The following is a 19,843-nucleotide window of genomic DNA, read 5'->3' as shown; positions in this document are numbered from 1 at the left end:
TCTAGGTCCATCCTTTTAGTGATGTCAGACGGTGCCCCGGAAGTTACTGTGCGTGGTAGCCAACTTCGGATTCTTTTTTTTTTCTTTCCTTAGTAAATAAGGGTATGTCTTCACTTTTCTTTTTTAGTTTTTTCCTTTCTTCATGTGATCTTTTGTCCCAACTGTTTGTTTTCCTCATCTGTGGGAAAGTGGGTGGGTTGCATGTGAATCCGGAAAACTATTCAAGCCGCAAAATACTCCCATTAAGAAGTAACCATTTTTGTTCTGCGGCATGAATCCTTTTCTGGATTCACATGCTGTGCATTAGATTATGTAGCCGTTTCCCCTACCTTCGGATGGCAGGAGTAAGATGTGGAACAGTTTGCGAACAGGTGTTAAAATATTTTCTGCCCCACCTGCAATTCCTTTGTCATTTGTATATCCACACAATAATGCTTGGTAAAGGTAGATGGGCATGCCCATGTAGCGGCTGCACATATAGTGTCTATTGGCACATTGGCCATAAAGGCTAGGGTTGCTCCATTTTTTCCTTGTTGAATGCGCTCTTGGCTGGGAATTTAATGTTTTTCCTGCTGAGGAATAGTATACCTGAATTGCCTCTACAACCCAACGTGCAATTGTCCCTTTGTCACAGGTGCACACTTGTTGGACTTGGAGTAAGACAAACAATTGATTCCGTCTTGCTCCTGTAGATAGTATAGTAAGGCTCTCACATCCAGGGTATGAAGGCTTCTTTCTAGTCGTGTTTGTGAGTTTTTTAAGAAGACTGCCTGTTGAATGCTTTGATTCATGTGGAATTTGCTTGCTACCTTAGGTAGGAACTGAGGGTAGGTGTTTTGGATTTGCATGTATGGTTCCTCAATAGTTAATGCTTGTAGTGCACTTACTCTCCATAGAGAGGTTACGATTACAGTAACTGTGAATCCAGAAAACTGTTCAAGCTGCAAAACTACTCCTGCTGGTAAGTAACCATTTCATTTTGATAGTGATCCTGATCATGTGTGCGGCTGGTGGTGCCATGGCCCTCAGAGGGTTAAAGAGAATGTGTTTTGCTCTGTTTGACATGGTCACTTTTGACGCTTGTACTGCCATGATTCACAAAGTTTAAGAAAGTATTGAACATGCACAGTGCCCCTGAAACACAGATTGCCACCTTGACCAGCCCATGCCCTAAACAGGGACAGGAGCGCATTGGGCGGAACCCCCTATCTCCCGAATGGGATGTAATCCATAAGGAACTCCAATTAGATCGACCCGATGACGCATCTGCACAAAGCCCTCATGAGAGGCGCAACTGTTCATTAAAGGATGACACAGTCCCAAAGCCAGTGCACAAAGGTGGGATCAGAGCTGTGAAGGTGCTGCTCTGCAACCTGTCAGAGCTAGAAAAATACCAAGAAACAAATGCACCAAACCATACGTAATCACAGTGTCTGTGCTGACAATTAAAGCATATATCCATCAAGGAGGAAAGAAAGCAGGAACAAATTGGAAACGGACAGGGAGGGACTGTCCTTTCAACAGGAAGGCGACGAGGCAGAGTTGTCCCCTTGGACTTTTCACCCAACTCTTGAGCCTCGTGTACAATCTCATAACTCTTGACCCACTTTATATATTGGTGCCAGGCATATTAATTATGGTCAATTCTTTGGGTACGTTACTGCAAGATTGATAAGGACTGGAGGGGAAATCATTTATCCTATTACTAGCTTCCTTAAGAACCTAAGACCTAAGCTTCTCTTTCTCAGCAGCTTTCTCCCTTTCCTCAAGAGATAGCCTTTCTCCAGTTTCCCCTCTCTTTTTCTCCTGCCTTTCCCCCTATTTTTGCTTTTCTGTCTGCTCCTTTGTTTTTTCCGTCCCAAGCTCAGTTGTATGTCAAAATATTATGTTCGAGGCATGTGAGCTGTAGATCACATGCTTTGCATACGACTGCCATCTAGTGTTATGTCTGGATGTTTGCAGTTGTGTTTCTTCAAAGAAGTCTTTCCAGTCACGAGGAAGGTGACTCCTCCTTTCGGTGATAGTGTGCATGGGCATCGACTCCCTTGTTAGATTGTTTTTTCCGCCATCGGGTTTGGACGCATATTGCTGCGCTCCGGTTCGTAACTGTTCTTAGGATTCCCCTAGGTGCACAATCCACTCTACCCGCATCGGTATTGTTTCGAACGCGTATCCCACTTCTCCACGTATCGTATCTGTCAAGGAAAACTTCTATTTCGATAAAAGATCTTGGAAAGGCCGCACAGCCTAACCGCGTCGGTCCACTTCGCAGTCGATAGAACGGACTCCATTCAAATTCTGCCCTCAGTGCCACATGAAGTATACGCGCACCGACTTGCACGAAGTGTGCAACTTGTGATTGTCTCCAGAGTACAACGAACAGGACTGCAACGCGTGCAAATCGCTCCGAACGAAGAAAATGCTCCGTAATCGTCAGGCTCGATGTCGCGAGATGCAGAGTCAAAATGTCGAATACATGCCGGACATCTTCGGCGAAGGATTTGAGCATGAATTCGATGCACAAGGGGCCGAGGAAGAACAAGAGGAACTTGTCTCCATTCCAGAAATGGGCTCCAAGTTGGAAGAATACTTGCCACAAGGTCAACGTACCGTGAGTACCGAACGCCCCTGCACCCAAACTCAGCCGAAACAAAAGGCTTCTGTCCCACCCCGCCTTTCAGCCACGTCGGCACCGACCAGGTGTTTCCGACACCCCACCCTCCGGCTCGACACCGAAACATGTCTCTAAGCCTTCCAGTTCGATATCGAGTCGGACGAAGTCTGGCACCGAGCCAAAACCTTCAGGCCCGAAGCCGAAAAACGCTTCGTAGCCGAAATCGTTGACACCAAAAACAAAGCCTTCTTCGGCACCAAAACCTTCAGTGCCGAAAAGTGATTCTACCCTGGCACTGAAATCCTCGGCACTGAAACCTAAAACTGTTCCTCCGAAGCTGCATAATCCGATTTTCGACGCCCCAACACCCAAATTGGACCCAAAACAAAAGGAACTTTATATAAATCCAAATACAGGAATGGTTCTTAAAAGTCACCTCAGCAACGCAAACCTGAGTCAGAGGATGCACCTTTCTTTATTCCTTTCAAGAGGAAGAATGTGGGTACCAAACCTTCCCCTCCTCCTCTTTAACCACGTTCCCCTACACCAACCTTTCCACTTTTGCATCATTTGATGATCACACCAATTAACTCTCCACCACCTGACGATGATAATGGAGATGGGGGGAGACAATATTTTACCAATAGACCCCTGGAAGGATTATCACACATATTAACCGACGTATAACGACCCAGATCTCTACCCTGCAAAGCCTTCCCCTCCTTACGACAATGTTGGATAGCTAGAATTACTTGCTAGTTTTGCAGCGTGAATCTTTCTGGATTCACTATGCTGTGCATTATTCCACGGTCTGGTGGTTGGGTCCGGAATCGTAGTCTTTCTTTTGTCTTTTTTTGTTTTTTTTTTGTAGTCCAGGTGGGCGTCGACGTCCCACCATTTGGTGTACTCGTCATGCTTCCTGCGGAAGTCCCACCTCGGGGCGCCATCTTCAGATTCTTTTTTCCGCCGTCGGGTCTGGATCGTCAACGTGAAGCTCCAGAGTTTTTTGCGAAGAAAAGAAGAAAGAACAAGAGTTTCATCGAAGAAGAAGTGGAGGAAGACTACAGAAGGAAGTTCAACGAGCCGGGACGACGAAGGAGGAGAACCTCGAGATCTTCGACGTCCAACGGAGAATGCGCACTCAGGGACACTGAGCGCAGGAATGGACAAGACACCCTTTAAATTCTGCCGTAACTGCCACCATAAATACGCGCAGAAGGACCAACACCCGGTCTGCAACCTTTGCCTGCCAGTCGACCACGAGAGCAAGGACTGCAACGCCTGTTCCGCCTTCACACCGAAGACACTCCGGGTGAGAGAGTGACAGAGGAGAGCCAACTACAACATGTAGGGCAAGGGACAGGCCCCGACGCTGTACGAACTGGGCCTCTCCACCGACAATGAAGACAACGTCGCCGAGGGACCAGATGACTTCACGGTCGCAGAGACCGATAAGAAAACATTTGATAAGGTAGGAGAGACGTCGAACATCAAACCCTCGACAGGGCCCCGAAAAACAGAGTCAGACTTTCGAAAAACCGAGTCAAAGTCCTCAAAAGGAACACCGGCGCCAAAAATTTCGACGGCCGCGAGTGGATCCAGGGACGAAAGGCACGGCGGATCCTTCGAAAAGGACTCCCTGGTGCTGAAGACCAGTGAAAAGCAAAGGTAGTCGAAGCAAGGCCAAGAACTTGGGCGCTCGACTTGGAAAGATAAGGTGGCGTCAACGAAGGCTCCGTCGAAAAGACAAGCGCTCGACGCCGAACATGCCTCCGAACTGGAAAAGAAGAAGAGGAGGCTCGAGGCAGAAATGGAGAGCATCCTACAAAGGAAAAAGGAGTTCGACGAAAAGATGAGAAAATTCACAATTCCAACGAAACCACCGCCGATCATAGTTGAAGTCGAGGAACAGGAAGCGTTCGAGGCCGAAGAAATGTCGAAGACTCCCGGAGATGAGGAAGAGGACCTTTATGATGAGGGAGAGGAATACGAGGAACAACAATCGGACTACGGCTCGGCGCCGTCGACTACACAGGACCTGGAGTGGCAGGACCTCGACGCCGAAAATCCTGAAGAGCTCGTAGACTTACCCTTCGAGGCCTTCGCCGTCAGATGACATCGGGGCTTACAATATGGTCGTCAAAAGCGCAGCAGCAGCTTTTGGCGTTAAGCTGGAGGTAGAAAAGCCAAAGGCTGACTTTTTACTGGAGACACTGCTCCCCATCCAAACGAGGAGCCAGTTCCTCCCCATGCTACAACAGAGTGTCATGAACCAGGGGAAGGAGGCGTTCAAGGACCCAGCTACATGTAGGTCCATTACACCCAGGACGGAGAAAAAATATAACACTCCTCCCAGGACCCTCCATACATCAAAGGATCTGTCACAGTGGATTCCATCATTGCATCTACTGCCAGGAAAAGGGCTAATGTCCCGGCTACCTCTGGACCACCACCAGACAAGGAAAGCAGGAGGATGGACCTGACTGGGAGGAAAATTGAGAGAAACGCGGCGATGTACTGGCGCATGGTGAACTCCAATGCCCTACTGAACAGGCACCAATACCAGCATTGGGACAAAATGGGGGAACTAATCAAGCACCTCCCCGAACAATACCAACAAAGAGCTTCGCATCTAGTCGAGGAGGGAAAATATTTAGCGAATTCTTGCCTTAAAACAGCCTTGGATGGAGCAGAAACATCAAGCAGGTTGATGGCAATAGGAATAACAGAAAGAAGGCAAGCCTGGCTCAGGATCTCAGGCTTCAAGCAAGAAGTCCAGAACAACATCCTGAACACCACTTTCAACGGAGAAACGCTGTTCGGAGCACCAGTGGATGAAAAACTCACACAGCTCAAAAAGGAGAATGAAACGGCAAGATCCATGGGGGCCCTGCAATTCAGAGGGATGAAAAGAGGTACCCTGACACGGAGACCTTACGGAAGGGGAGGAAACCAGCCGGGAACGTCACACCAGACATTCCAGCAGGCCCATCAAGGCGACAATCACGGACAGCAGGGGCAGCAGAAACAAAACTGGCAGTACCAGCCTCGGGGCCAGTCCTTTCGCAGTAGGGGGAACGGACGAGGGCAAAGAGGAATAGGGGGAGAACAGCCCGCCTCGAAGTGACTGCGCCTGGAGAGGAGTGCTCACCCACAAGATCCCTCTGAGGGTAGAGCACAGAAGATCTAAAACGAGAGGGTTACACAGACCAAACACCAAGGAGCATGCAACACCGGTAGGCGGCAGGCTGAGACATTTCCTTCAGGAATGGCAAAACATAACAACAGACAAGTGGATACTCAACATCATACAGTTTGGGTACTGCATAGAGCTGGAAAGGAAGCCACCAAACAAAAAAACAAAGAGAAGGGAACACTCAGGACAGGAGCTAGTGCAACTCGTAGAGGAAGCACAAGAGCTACTCCAAAAGGAGGCCATAGAACCAGTACCATTCAAAGAAAGGAACAGGGGAGTGTACTCAAACTACTTCCTGGTACCAAAGGTGGACGAAACACTAAGACCCATCCTGGATCTACGGTTCCTAAACAAGTACATAAGGACGCAGAAATTCAAAATGACGTCCCTACAAGAGGTACTCCCGCAAATGAGAGACGGGGACTTCATGTCCACCATGGATCTCAAAGATGCCTACCTGCACATCCCAATGAACAGGCAGCACAAACATCTGTTAAGGTTCTCCATCAACAAAGAACACTACCAATTCACAACCTTGGCATTCGGACTAAAGTCCGCACAAAAGGGTTTTCACAAAATGCCTGGCGGCAGTGGCAGCGTACCTGCGGCGGGACGGGATTCATGTGTGCCCTTATCTCGACGACTGTCTAATAAAGGCAAGTTCACGCGAAAGATGAGAGGAACACGCACAACGGGTCACAAGCACACTAACGAAGCTGGGATTCTCAATACACTGGGGGAAATCCTCTATGGAACCAGAACAGGTGAAGATCTTCCTGGGGGCTCAGATCAACACCATACAGGGAACAGTGGTGCTCAGTGACAAGAGAACACTGGTCCTGCTGAAGGAGACGCGCCTCTACCAGAAGGGGCGAGCTCTGACAGTGAGAACAGCGAGCAAGATCATGGGGATGATGGCGTCATGCATTCGCCTAGTTCCCAATGTACGCCTACACATGAGACCGTTCCAGGAATGGCTGCAACAGCAATGGTCACAAGCAAGCGGAAGTTGGGAGGATCTAGTGGTTGAAACGCACGCAGTGCAAGAAGAGATAGCATGGTGGAACAAGGAGAACATAACTATAGGGAAGCCCTTGACACCACCAAGCCCAACGGTGACCATCACCACAGATGCATCCCAGATAGGATGGGGAGCACATATCAACAAGCTCAGAGTGAGGGGTCTGTGGACTCCAGCAGATACGGTCAGACACATCAACTACCTGGAGTTGAACACCGTATTCCTAGCCCTGAAGGCATTCCAGAAAAAACTGTACAACCAGAAGGTGTTGATACAAACAGACAATACAACAACGATGTTCTACATCAACAAGCAGGGAGGAACACAATCAGTTCCCCTATCCAACCTGGCTCAGGAGATTTGGAGATGGGCCATCCCACTCAAAATAGACCTGCTGGCCATACACCTTCAGGGAAGGACAATGTGGAAGCAGACTGGCTCAGCAGGCAGGCTTCAGCATCCCACGAGTGGGAGCTCAATGGACAGGAAACGCAAAGGCTATTCAGAAGGTGGGGTACACCGACAATAGACCTGTTTGCAACACACCAGAATGCAAAATGTCAAAACTTCGCATCCAGGCAACCAGAAAAACTATCCCAGGGGAATACCCTATGGATAAGTTGGTCAAGAACATTTGCCTACGCTTTTCCACCAATACCACTGATACACAGGGTACTCAACAAGTGCAGGACCAGCAACATGACGCTGATCCTAGTGGCACCACAGTGGGCAAGACAGACATGGTACTCGCAAATAGTGGAAATGGCACAGGGACCACCACACAAGTTCACCGAAAGAAAAGACTTACTCTCCATGCAGAACGGAGGGGTTCTACACCAAGAGCCAGAAAGCCTCGGCCTAGCGGCATGGCTCCTGAAGACATAGGGTTCGCACACCTTAAGCTACCTCAAAGCACTATGCGAGTGCTCCGGGAAGCAAGGAGACCGACGACACGGAAATGCTATGGGGAAAAATGGAAGAGGTTCACAAAATGGTGCAGCAAAAAGAAACTGCAAAACAAGTTGACAAAGGAATCAACAGTGCTGAGATACCTTGCGCACCTACTGAAGGCTAATCTATGCTCATCCTCGCTAAGGGTACACCTAGCAGCGATTGTAGCCTACACACGAGGTTAGACGGGTGAAAGTTTCTTTACATCACGAGTAGTAAAGAGATTCCTGGAAGGGGCGAAGAGGATAGCGCCACCAAAGAGGATGCCGCCGCCGACATGGAACCTCAACATGGTCCTAACGGAACTTATGAAGGCGCCCTTTGAGCCCATCCACAAGGCCTCGCTTCAAATGCTAACAATGAAGACAGCCTTTCTGGTGGCAATAACATCGCTGCGCAGAGTCAGCGAGCTGCAAGCGCTAACGCTGCAAGAGCCTTATATCCAAATACACAAGGACAGAGTCGTAATGAGAACGGACGCACGCTTCATGCCGAAGGTGGTGTCGGCATTCCATATGAACCAGTCAATACAAATACCAAGTTTCTTTCAGAACCCAGCCACAAGCGCTGAAAGGGCACTGCACACTCTAGACACTAGAAGGGCGGTGATGCACTACATCGAGAGAACCAAGGAGCACAGGAAAACGAAGCAGTTTTTTATGTCCTTCGCAACAAGCTTCCTGGGTAGACCAGTAACAAAAAGCACCATCGCGCGATGGATCACACTAACGATACAATTCTGCCACAAACCGGCAGGGCAAGAACTATCGGAAGGGGCACGGGCCCACTCCACGAGTAAGAAAGGAGCAACAATCGCCTTTCTGGCGAACACACCCATTCAAGACATATGCCTGGCGGCAACATGGGCTTCAGTGCACACGTTCACTAAGCACTACTGCGTGGATATACAAATGAACAAGGAAGCACAAGTAGGACAGAAGGTGCTTCAACATATATTCAACGACCAACGCTCATCTTCCACCCAGCCGCCACAAAGATGACAAACCGCTACAAAATCTATGCACAGCATAGTGACTCCAGAAAGATTCACGCTGCAAAACGAATAGTTTCTTACCTGTCGGTGTAGTTTTGCAGCTTGAAGATCTTTCTGGATTCACTAGCGAACCCACCCACCTCCGCCAGAAAAATGAGGCTGGAGAAGAGGGGGGAAAGACAGAGAATGGATAACAAAAAGAGACTTAAAAAGAAATGTGAGAAAGGATATGATTAAGAAGAAATACTGAAAATTGCCTAGGGTTAAAAAAAAATAACAAGAAAGAAAAAAAGAATCCGAATATGGCGCCCGAGGTGGGACTTCCGCAGGAAGCATGACGATGTCACGAGAAGTACACCAAATGGTGGGACGTCGACGCCCACATGGGCTACAAAAAAAAAAAAAAGACAAAAGAAAGACTATGATTCCGGACCCAACCACCAGACCGCGGAATAATGCACAGCATAGTGAATCCAGAAAAATCTTCAAGCTGCAAAACTACACCGACAGGTAAGAAACTATTCGTTCTACCGAATATCATTGGGTACAGTTACACAAGGAATCTCTAGCGGAAGATTTCCTATTGAAATGCTCAGTAGCACACTAAGGGCTACCCACACTCTACCTATGCTTAAAGGTATGATGAGACATCCTGATGATATCTTTAAAGATCCAGTGTGGGCTCACATTCTCACCCCAGAATTGATAAAAATATAAGCCTGCTCCCTCAGATCCAGTCTTTATTAAAGAACAGTTACCACTAGACTCTTTGGTTGTCTCTAATGCCCGTAAACGAGCCAATTCACAGCCAACAGGGGATGCTCCCCCTCCAGACAAAGAGTCAAAGCTATTAGACGCCTCTGGTAAACGAGTAGCTGCCCAAGCAGCAAATCATTGGCGCATTGCCAACAGCTAGGCCCTGCTAGCCAGATATGATGGGGCACGCTGGGACGAAATGGAGCAGTTGCTACAACACCTCCCAGATGAGCACAAAGCAAAAGCCCAGGATTTAGTCCAGGAAGGGAAGCTCATCAAAATTCCTCAATAAGATGCGCTTTAGATACTGCAGACGTCGCAGCTAGAGAAATCAACACTAGTGTGTTACTAAGAAGACATGCATGGTTGAGGATCTCTGGTTTAGCAGCGTGAATGTTTCTGGATTTACTATGCTGTGCATTATTCCGCCATCTAGTGGTTGTGTCCAGAATTGTAGTATTTCTTCTCTTTTTTTTTTTTTTGCGTGGGCCAGGTGGGCGTTGACATACCACCATTTGGTATCCTTCGTGACGTTGACGCGCTTCCTCCGGAAGCTCCCACCTTTGGTCGCCATCTTCAGATTCTTTTTTCCACCGTTGGGTCTGGATCGTTACCGAAGAGTTCCAGAGTTTTTGGGAGAAAGAATCGACGGAAGAGAAGAAAATCGACGAAAATCAAACTTTTCAGCACTCTGGACTACTGGTCAGGTACAGGGACAACGAGGGAGAAGGTTTTCGACCAAGATCTCGACGTTCAACGGAGAAAGTGCTCGCAGGGGGCTCCCTGAGCGCCGGAATGGACAAAACTCCTTTCAAGTTTTGCACCAATTGTCACCACAAATACGCCCAGAAGGACCAGCATCCAGGCTGCAACCTCTGCCTGCCTCTCGACCACAACAGCGAGGACTGCAACTTGTGCTCGGTGTTCACACCTAAGACCCTCAGAGTAAGAGAGAGGCAGAGAAGGGCGAACCACACCATGCAGGGGAAGGGGCCACCTCCATCGATCCGGGACTTGGGCCTCTCCAGCGGAGAGGAGGACAACATCGCCGAAGGACCGGAGGACTGCACGGTCGTCGAGGTCCAAAAGAAGACGTTGAAGGAGGTAAGGGAGTCGTCGACCCGCAGATACTCGAGCGACACTCGAAAGGGTGAAGCTAAGTCCTCAAGCGACAATCGTAGGAGTGAAGCAAAGTCCTCAAAGGGAACATTGCTGCCGAAACACCCGGCGAAAGCAACGGCACCCAAGGACAAACAGCCCAGCGGATCCCTTGAAAAGGACTCCCAGACGGCAGAAGCCCACGTAAAATCAAGGTCGTCAAAGGATGCCCCCAAAAAGGACACCTCGGTGCCGAAAAAAGAAGGGCCAACAACTACTTCGACATCGACAACCTGGAAGCGAAGCGCACAAACTCTCGACGCCGAACAGGCTGCCGAGATGGAAAGGAAGAAGAGGAGGCTCGAGGCCGAAATTGCCAGCATCCTGCAGTGATGAAAGGACTTCGATGAAAGGATGAGCTAGTACACCATCCCGCCGAAGCCCGCGCTCAAAGTCGAAAGAGATGACGAGTTCGTCGAACCACCTAAAACGCCCGAACCGGTCGAGGAACAGGAGGAAGAAGCTCTGTATTATTTCGAGGGAGAAGACGACGAGGATCAGCAGACCTACCGAGACTCGACATCCTCGGAGGTACAAGACTTGGAGTGGCATGACCTCGATGCTGAATTGCCGGAAGAATGAGTAGACACATACCCTTCGAGGCCTTTACCGCCAGACGACATAGGGATCTACAATATGGTTGTCCAAAAGGCTGCACAGACATATGGGGTGAAACTGGAGGAAGAGAAGCCCAAGGCATGTTTCCTCCTGGAAACTCTGCTGCCTCAACAGACTAGGAGCCAGTTCCTGCCCATACTCCCTAGTGTGCAGGACCAGGGAAGGGATGCTTTTAAAGAACCAGCAGTATGCAAAGCAGTGACTCCTAGAACAGAGAAAAAATATAAACATTCCTCAAAGGACCCTTCATACATCCAAGGGTCAGTGCCAGCCGATTCCATCATTACAGCATCGGCTAGGAAGAGGGCCAATGTACCCACAAATTCTGGGCCACCTCCAGACAAGGAGAGTAGAAGGATGGACCTCGTGGGGAGAAAGGTGAAGCGGAGTGCGGCAATTCAATGGCGCATCGCAAACTCCAACGCCCTGATCAACAGGCAAGCATACCAGCACTGGGAGGAAGTGGGGCAACTCCTAAAGCATCTACCAGACCAGTACCAACAAAGAGCGGCTCACCTGGTAGAAGAGGGCAAAAACATAGCGAATACATGTTTGAAATAGGCCTTGGATGCTGTGGACACGTCCAGCAGACAAATGATGATCGGGGTGACCAAGAGCAGACACGCATGGCTTAGAATTTCAGGCTTCAAGCCAGAGGTGCAAAACAACATCCTTAACACACCTTTTAATGGAGAGCAACTGTTTGGCGCACCAGTTGACGACATGTTAATACAGCTCAAAAAGGACAACGAGACAGCAAGGTCCATGGGAGTGCTGCAGTTCAGAGGGATGAGAAGGGGTACACCCGCGAGAAGGCCTGGTGGTAGGGGAGGCAACGTGCCTACTACATCGCGCCAGACGTTCCAACACAGCTATCAAGGGAACAACCAAGGCCAGGAGCAGCAGGGACAGCAGCAGCAGAACTGGCAGTACCAGCCCCGGGGACAGTCCTTTCGAGGGCGCTCAAACGGTCGAGGGCAGACATGGAGAGGAGGGCAGCAGCCTGCCCCCAAGTGACTTCGCCATAAAACGAAATCTCACCCCAGCAACACCTTGGGGTGAGCAGAAAGACATAGAGAAAAACAAAAACCTGACGTTCCAATATCTCGAACACACAACACCAGTAGGAGGCAGAATAAGAGACTTCCTCCGGGAGTGGAGTAAGATCACAACAGACAAATGGATACTAAACATCATACAACACGGATACTGTATAGATAGGCTGTCCGGATTTCGGTTTAAACCGAATCTGACTGACACTACACTACCGAATGAAAATCAGCTGACCCGGTTTAAACCGAGTGTCACTGATTTTCATAGTTGACGGGGGAGAGCAGCTGTTGTGGTCTGCCGTCTGTCTGACTGCGGCCGCGGCCGCACCCGAGTACTTCACAGGTCTTTAAAAAGACCATTTACATAACGAGGCTTTGTTCTTCTTTCGCCCCCTTCTCAGAGCCCCTGGGGGCGGGGCTGAGCGCAGAAACAGTGTTCGTTGCTTGCAGTTTTGGCCTGTTTCAAGTATACTGCTGTAGCCTGCCAGCCTCGAGCGGAACAGGACACTTCCTTGTTCAATACTGAACAGAACTAGTTGCTGCTGGATGGAGCGTCTGGAAGTGAACCCTTCAAGAAGGGGCAGTCTAGTAAATTAAGCTTGTGGCTGAGGTTTTACAAGTAGCAGCAGATTTAAATGCATGTTTCTGACAGTGGAGTAAAGGACTGAAAGAAATTTAAAATATCCCACTTTCTGATTCAGTAGCTACATTGACAGCAAGTGCACATAATAAGCAGGGGCGTGGCGATCACTAATGCAGCAGGAGCAGTGGCACCGAGGCCTCGATGGTTCCTGCCTTTCTCTGTCCGAACGGCAGTCAGGGACCGGGGGTTCCCTTGCCGGAACTACGGCGCGTGAGTCGTGACGTGGGCCTTTATGCCACTGGTAACAAATGCGTGTCTGCTTGTAGCACACTCACAACGAGAGCTCGGGGCGCACTGCTCGTAGCCACGCAGTTCCGTGAAAGGGGAGGGCCCTGGCCTTTGTTTGGTAACACACTGGGGAAGTGTAGGGGGACGGGGAATGACAATGGGGGCATGCCACCAACAGCCGCGAGGTGTTCGGAATACACGCTTGAAAGGGATTAGCAATGGATGCCCCTGGAGGAATGCGTGGCATCGGGCAGTGTATACGTAGCAGCAGGGCGCAGACTAACCTATTCACAGCTTTTCCTCAAGTGCTCAAGTTCAAACGGCCGACCTTGTTCCTTAGGATAATGAATATCACAACAAGTGCAGATTGCAGCCACATGAAAGTGTGACAGTGTGTTCATTGTTTAAATAAAATTAGCTTGGCGACAGAAAGACTTCCTAGGTGTGAAGCTTAAGGAAATGCTGACCTCTCCTCACTGTACAGGTCCTATCGAAAGATGTAAATGCATTTCCTGTGCCCATCACGTGGATTTATAAGAGGCACATAGAAATATATCAGGATTGATACGTGACAAGGGACGAAAATTGTTTTCAAAGTTCGACTCTTATTTTGCAGAGCTTCTACTGTATCATTTAAAATTTGACTGAGGGTTCCAACTCACTTTTGCATTGCAATGCATTGAACACAATTACCAAGTTAAGGTCGCTACGGAAGACAAGTTGGTTATCTGTATGAGGTAAACGAAAGAAAACCATTTTTGCCGACAAAACAGGGAGGCCCCGCCGAAAAGAGAGCTTGGGCGTGTGCGGGGTCGTCTTTCCAGCGTAGAAAACCTGTGACACAATTTCTCCGAGGCTCTTGGAAATGGGGTTACAGCCTGCCTGATCCCTCTGACAGGGGATGCGCCCTCTCTCTCTAGTGAAGAAGAAGCTGGCTCGAGTCCCAAAGGACAGGCAGGAGGTGTGATGTGCTATAAAGCTCGACCTACTCATTTCAGCCATGAGCACTGATAGATTCTCACATCGGGACTGGACCAAAAAGTGCTTAAAACTAGAGACAGAGCATACAGAATGAACTAAAACGTGCAGACTAAAACAATAACGATGAAACTGTTTGTTTGGAAACCACGTTATCTTCCACTAAATATGCATTTAACCATCGGGAAAAATGTATGCATTCCATGTACTGTAAACCTCTGTATCTATAAACCAATGTTATACAGTAAACAATGTGTTCTTTTATAAACCAATCAAAACACATTGTTGACTTTTGCCTTGTGCTCTGACACCTTTCCTCTGTAGAGTGCTCTGAAACAGCATTGGGTGGAGTTTGCGATCTATAAGACAATAAATAAGAGGTATATTATCAAGACAGGCGATAAAATTATCGCCGCTTTAGCGGCAGAAAACTGCCGCTAGAACGGCGATAATGGGTTTGATAATATGCTCTATGGAATTCCAATTGAAGCTCAGGTTAGACGTCCTTCACATCTAACATGGGCTTCAATTGGAATTCCATAGAGCATATTATCAAGCCCATTATCGCCGTTTTAGCAGCAGTTTTATGCCGCTAAAGCGGCGATAATTTTATCACCTGTCTTGATAATATGCCCCAAAATAAGGGGCATATCTACAAGGTGGCGATATAAAATTATCGCCGCTTTTGTGGCCGGTTTCGGCCGAAAAGCGGCGATAATTTTATCGCTATATTAGCAAGGTCACGCTATCGCGTGAAACCTTGCCTTAGCGCCTGAATTCCTAACGCCCATCTTTGCATCTCTAATGAGATGCAAAGTGGGCGTTCCTCCCCAGGATAACGGGAGAAATGTCACTAAGGACATTTCTCCCATTATCAAGCCTCACGCAAAGCAGCATGGCGACAAGATATGTAGCGATAACCTCTGTTATCGCTAATTTCCTTACGCCTGCTTTGAAACTGACTTAGCCATGATATCCTATGTAAGGTGGATATCATGGCTAAGTATGTGAGGCCCTATCAGCAAGCTATCGCCAAACTTCGTGGGATTATCGCTGGGTTTCCAGCGATAATCTCACGTTTGACAATTAGCGCTAGGATTTTTTATTGCTTTTGAGATAAGCGTTGCTAATAGCACGCTATCTCAGCAATAAAAATCCACGCTAGCCGGCGATAATTATCGTAGCGCTTCCATAAACCTTGAACATAACAGCAGGAGAGGATGTAGTCTAATGATTAGGGCGGTGGACCTCAAATCTGGCGAACGGTGGTCAGAGTCTCGGCAATGACGCTCAACATCCTGTGATTCTGGGCAAATCATGTAATCTACCCGTCCCTAACAAAAATGAATGTGCCCTTGTATAACGCAACAGGTGCTCATGTGAAGCGCTTCAATACCTTCAGGTCAAGTTAGCACTATATAAATCTCAGAGTGGAAAAAAAACAGCAGTGAAAACCAGCCTAGCTTTAATCAGAGCCGTGCCATCATGCTACATGATTTGTGAGGAGTGCCCAAAACCATGAACATTTCACCAAGCTCTCACTTTCTTCAAATGACAACACATTGATTCTAAATGAACTATGAGAACTGCCTGCCTTGCCTACAACGCCCAACACCCCCAGAAATCTCTCATTTCCAAAACGTTCTCTCTGTACCCCGCAGTTCAAGAGGTGTGCCTTGCACAGAGCCACCCTTTTCAGGCAAATTTCTGAAAGTGCTGACTTAACCTTCGAGTTGTAAAAATGTATTTGGACCTCATCTACACTGTACGTACACTGTCTATATACCATGCATCAATGAAGAAAGCAAGCAATAATAAACGCAAAGCCTTCCATAATCACCGGTAAAACACCGTTTCAGTTGTTTTTTATGGCGCGAAAATGAGTAACCACTGAAAAGCACAGTTTTTTTGAGGTTTTGAAATCACTGGAAAACACTGAAAAAACACCACCAGAATTCACCAAAAATAGAAACTGAAAACAGGAAAGCCTATGTATAGAGCAAGAAAAACAGCCTGCAAACGGGAAACCAAGAAACAAGGCACACTCAGCAAAGGAACTTTCGATCTTGAGACTAGAAGCGTAGGAACTGCTCAGCAAAGAGGCGATAGAGGTAGTACCGCACAACCAAAGGAACAAGGGGGTTTACTCCACTTATTTCCTCGTGCCAAAGGTGGACGAAACACTAAGACCTATCCTAGATCTAAGGTTCTTGAACAAATTCATAAGGACACAAAGATTCAAAATGACTTCCCTACAAGAGGTAATACCACAAATACAAGGGGATTACATGCAACAATAGATTTAAAGGACGCGTACTTACACATCCCCATCAACCACAAGCAGAAATGTCTAATAAGGTTTGTGATCAACCCAACTCACTACCGGTTCACAGTACTGGCATTCGGGCTCAAATCCGCACCAAGGGTGTTTACAAATGCCTAGCAGCAGTAGCAGTGCACCTACGACGGCAAGGGATACGCGTATATCCCTCCCTCGACGACTGGCTCATAAAGGCAAGTTCGTACAGCCACTGCAAACAACACATACAGCAGGTCGTACAAACACTGAACCAACTGGGTTTCTCAATACATTGGAAAAATTTGTCAACCGAGCCGGAACAGATCAAGGTATTCCTAGGGGCGGAGATCGACACCATACAGGCCAAAGTGTTCCCCAGCAGGAAGAGAACATTGGCAATACTGAAGGAAACACGTCTTTACCGCAAAGGGCAAGTTCTGACAGTGAGGACGGTGAGCAAGCTAATGGGAATGATGGCGTCGTGCATCCACCTAGTCCAAAATATTCGACTCCACATGAGACCATTCCACGAATGGACCTAGCAGCAATGGTCACAGGCAACAGGGAGTTGGGAAGATCTAGTGGTTGTCACACACGCAGTGCATCAGGAAAGAGCGTAGTGGAACGAGGAAAACATATCACAGGGGAAACCATTCACACAACCAACTCCAACAGTAACCATCACAACGGACGCCTTCCAGCTGGGGTGGGGCGCGCACATGAACAAGCTCGAGGTGATGGGACTATGGTTGCAGCAAGATGCGGTCAAACACATCAACTACCTAGAACTAAAAACTGTGTTCCTAGCCTTAAAAGTGTTTCAGAAGCAGCTGTACGGAAACAGGGTGTTGATCCGAACGGACAACACAACTACCATGTTCTACATCGACAAGCAAGGTGGAACACAATCAGTAGCACTATCAGGGCTGGCACAGGAAATATGGACATGGGCCATTCCTCTGAGAATAGACCTACTAGCAATACATCTCCCAGGGAAGGACAATGTGGAAGCGGACCGACTCAGCAGGCAGACGTCAGCATCCCTCGAATGGGAGATCAACCAACAGGAAATACAAAAAGTGTTCCGGAAGTGGAGGACACCGCAATAGACCTATTTGCAATACACCAAAATGCAAAATGCCAACACTTTGCATCCAGAAAACCAGAACATCGGTCAGAAGGGAATGCGCTATGGATAAATTGGTCAAAGACATTTGCATACGCTTTTCCCCCGGATACACAGGGTACTCCGCAAATGCAGAATAAGCAACATGTTGCTAATACTAATAGTTCCTCAGCGGGCCAGACAGTCCTGGTTCTCACAAATAGTGGAGATGGCGCAATCACCAGCACACAGATTCCCAAGAAGAAAGAACCTGTTAACAATGCAGAATGGAAGGGTGCTGCACCCAGAGCCAGAGAGCCTCAGCCTAGCTGCATGGCTCCTGAAGACCTAGAATTTGCACGCCTCAAACTACCGGCAAGCACAATGGCAGCGCTCAGGGAGGCAAGAAGACCTACCACAAGAAAGTGCTACGTAGCAAAGTGGAAAAGATTCTCCGAATGGTGCATTAGGGAACAACTGCAAAGGAAAATCACAAGGGAATTAAAAATACTAAAATACTCAACACATCTACTACAAAGTAAACTAAGCTACACATCCCTAAGTGTGCACTTTGCGGCGATAGTGGTATACACAAGAGGAGAAACGGGGAAAAGTTTCTTCACCTCCCAAGTAGTAAAAAGATTTCTGGAAGGAGCAAAGAGAATCGCACCTCCAAACAGAATGCCAGCACCGGCATGGAACCCCAACGTGGTGCTAATGCAATTAATGGAAGCACCCTTCGAACCTCTTCACAAGGCAACACTGCACATGCTCACGCTAAAGACAGCCTTCTTAGTGGCTATCATGTCGCTACGAAGAGTAAGTGAGCTGCAAGCGCTAACACTCCAAGAGCCCTACCTACAAATACACAATGATAGGAGTGTAATGAGAACAGACCCACACTTCATGCCAAAGGTGGTGTCTCGGATCCACATCAACCAAACCATCCAAATACCTAGTTTTTTCCAAAAACCAGCCACAAAGCTCAGAAAGGGCGCTACACACACTGGACGCCAGGAGGGCTGTCATGCACTATATAGAAAGGACAAAGGAGTGCAGAAAGACAAAGCAGTTCTTTTTTTTCTTTGCCTGCAGTTTTTGGGGACGACCAGTTACCAAAAATACCATTGCACAGTGGATTGCACAAACCATACAAATCTGCCACAAACAAACAGGACAACTGTTGCAAGGAGCAACTCATGCCCACTCAACAAGGAAGAAAGAAGCTACAATTGCGTTTCTAGCTAACACACCAATTCAAGACATTGCCAAGCTGCAACATGGTCTTCAGTGCATACGTTCACTAAGCACTACTGGGTGGATATCCAAAAGAACAACGAAGCGCAAGTGGGACACATATTAAGTAACCAGAGCTCATCTTCCACCCAGCCACCACAATAAGGACATACCGCTATAAAGTCTATGCACAGCATAGAGAATCTAGAAAGATTCACGCTGCAAAAGGTATAGTTTCTTACCTGTCGGTGTAGTTTTGCAGCTTCAAGACTTTCTGGATTCACTAGCAAACCCACCCTCCTCTGCCAGAAAGATGAGATGGGAGGAAAGGGATTAAAACTGGAGAAAGACTTACAAGATTAGAGGAGAAACAAAGTAACAAATGACAAGAAAAAAAGAATCCGAAGACGGCGACCAAAGGTGGAAGCTTCCGGAGGAAGCGCATCAACGTCACGAAGGACAACAAATGGTGGTATGTCAACGCCCAACTGGACCATGAAAAAAAATAAGAGAAAAAATACTACAATTCCGGACCCAACCACTAGATGGCGGAATAATGCACAGCATAGTGAATCCAGGAAGTCTTCAAGCTGAAAAACTACACCGACAGGTAAGAAACTATACGTTTCAAACCAGAAGTACAACAGTCTATTTTGAATGCTCCTTTTGACAAGGATCATCTCTTCGGCCCGAAGTAGATACGTCATTAGAAAAAATTAAAAAAACACACACAGAGGTAGGCAAGTCTATGGGAGCTCTGCAGTCTCCCTCTATTCGGGACTCCTTTTGTCACTCCTTCTACCGTGGAGGGTCGAAAACCTTGTTCTCAGACACTACTTCCACCTCTTACAAAGGCAACAGTCAATCTTCCTCTACAAGGGGCTTCTTTAGAGGAGGATATAGAGGTAACAACAACTAAGGTCGAGCCAAGGGTTCCGCACAGCGTAATTCCGCCTCCCATAACAAGCAGTGACTTGCCTACACTCCCCCCCCC

Source organism: Triturus cristatus, chromosome 12, assembly GCF_964204655.1.
Source record: "Triturus cristatus chromosome 12, aTriCri1.1, whole genome shotgun sequence".
Taxonomy (NCBI): domain Eukaryota; kingdom Metazoa; phylum Chordata; class Amphibia; order Caudata; family Salamandridae; genus Triturus; species Triturus cristatus.
The sequence above is the reverse complement of the archived record's forward strand: the minus strand, read 5'-3'. Positions refer to the sequence as shown.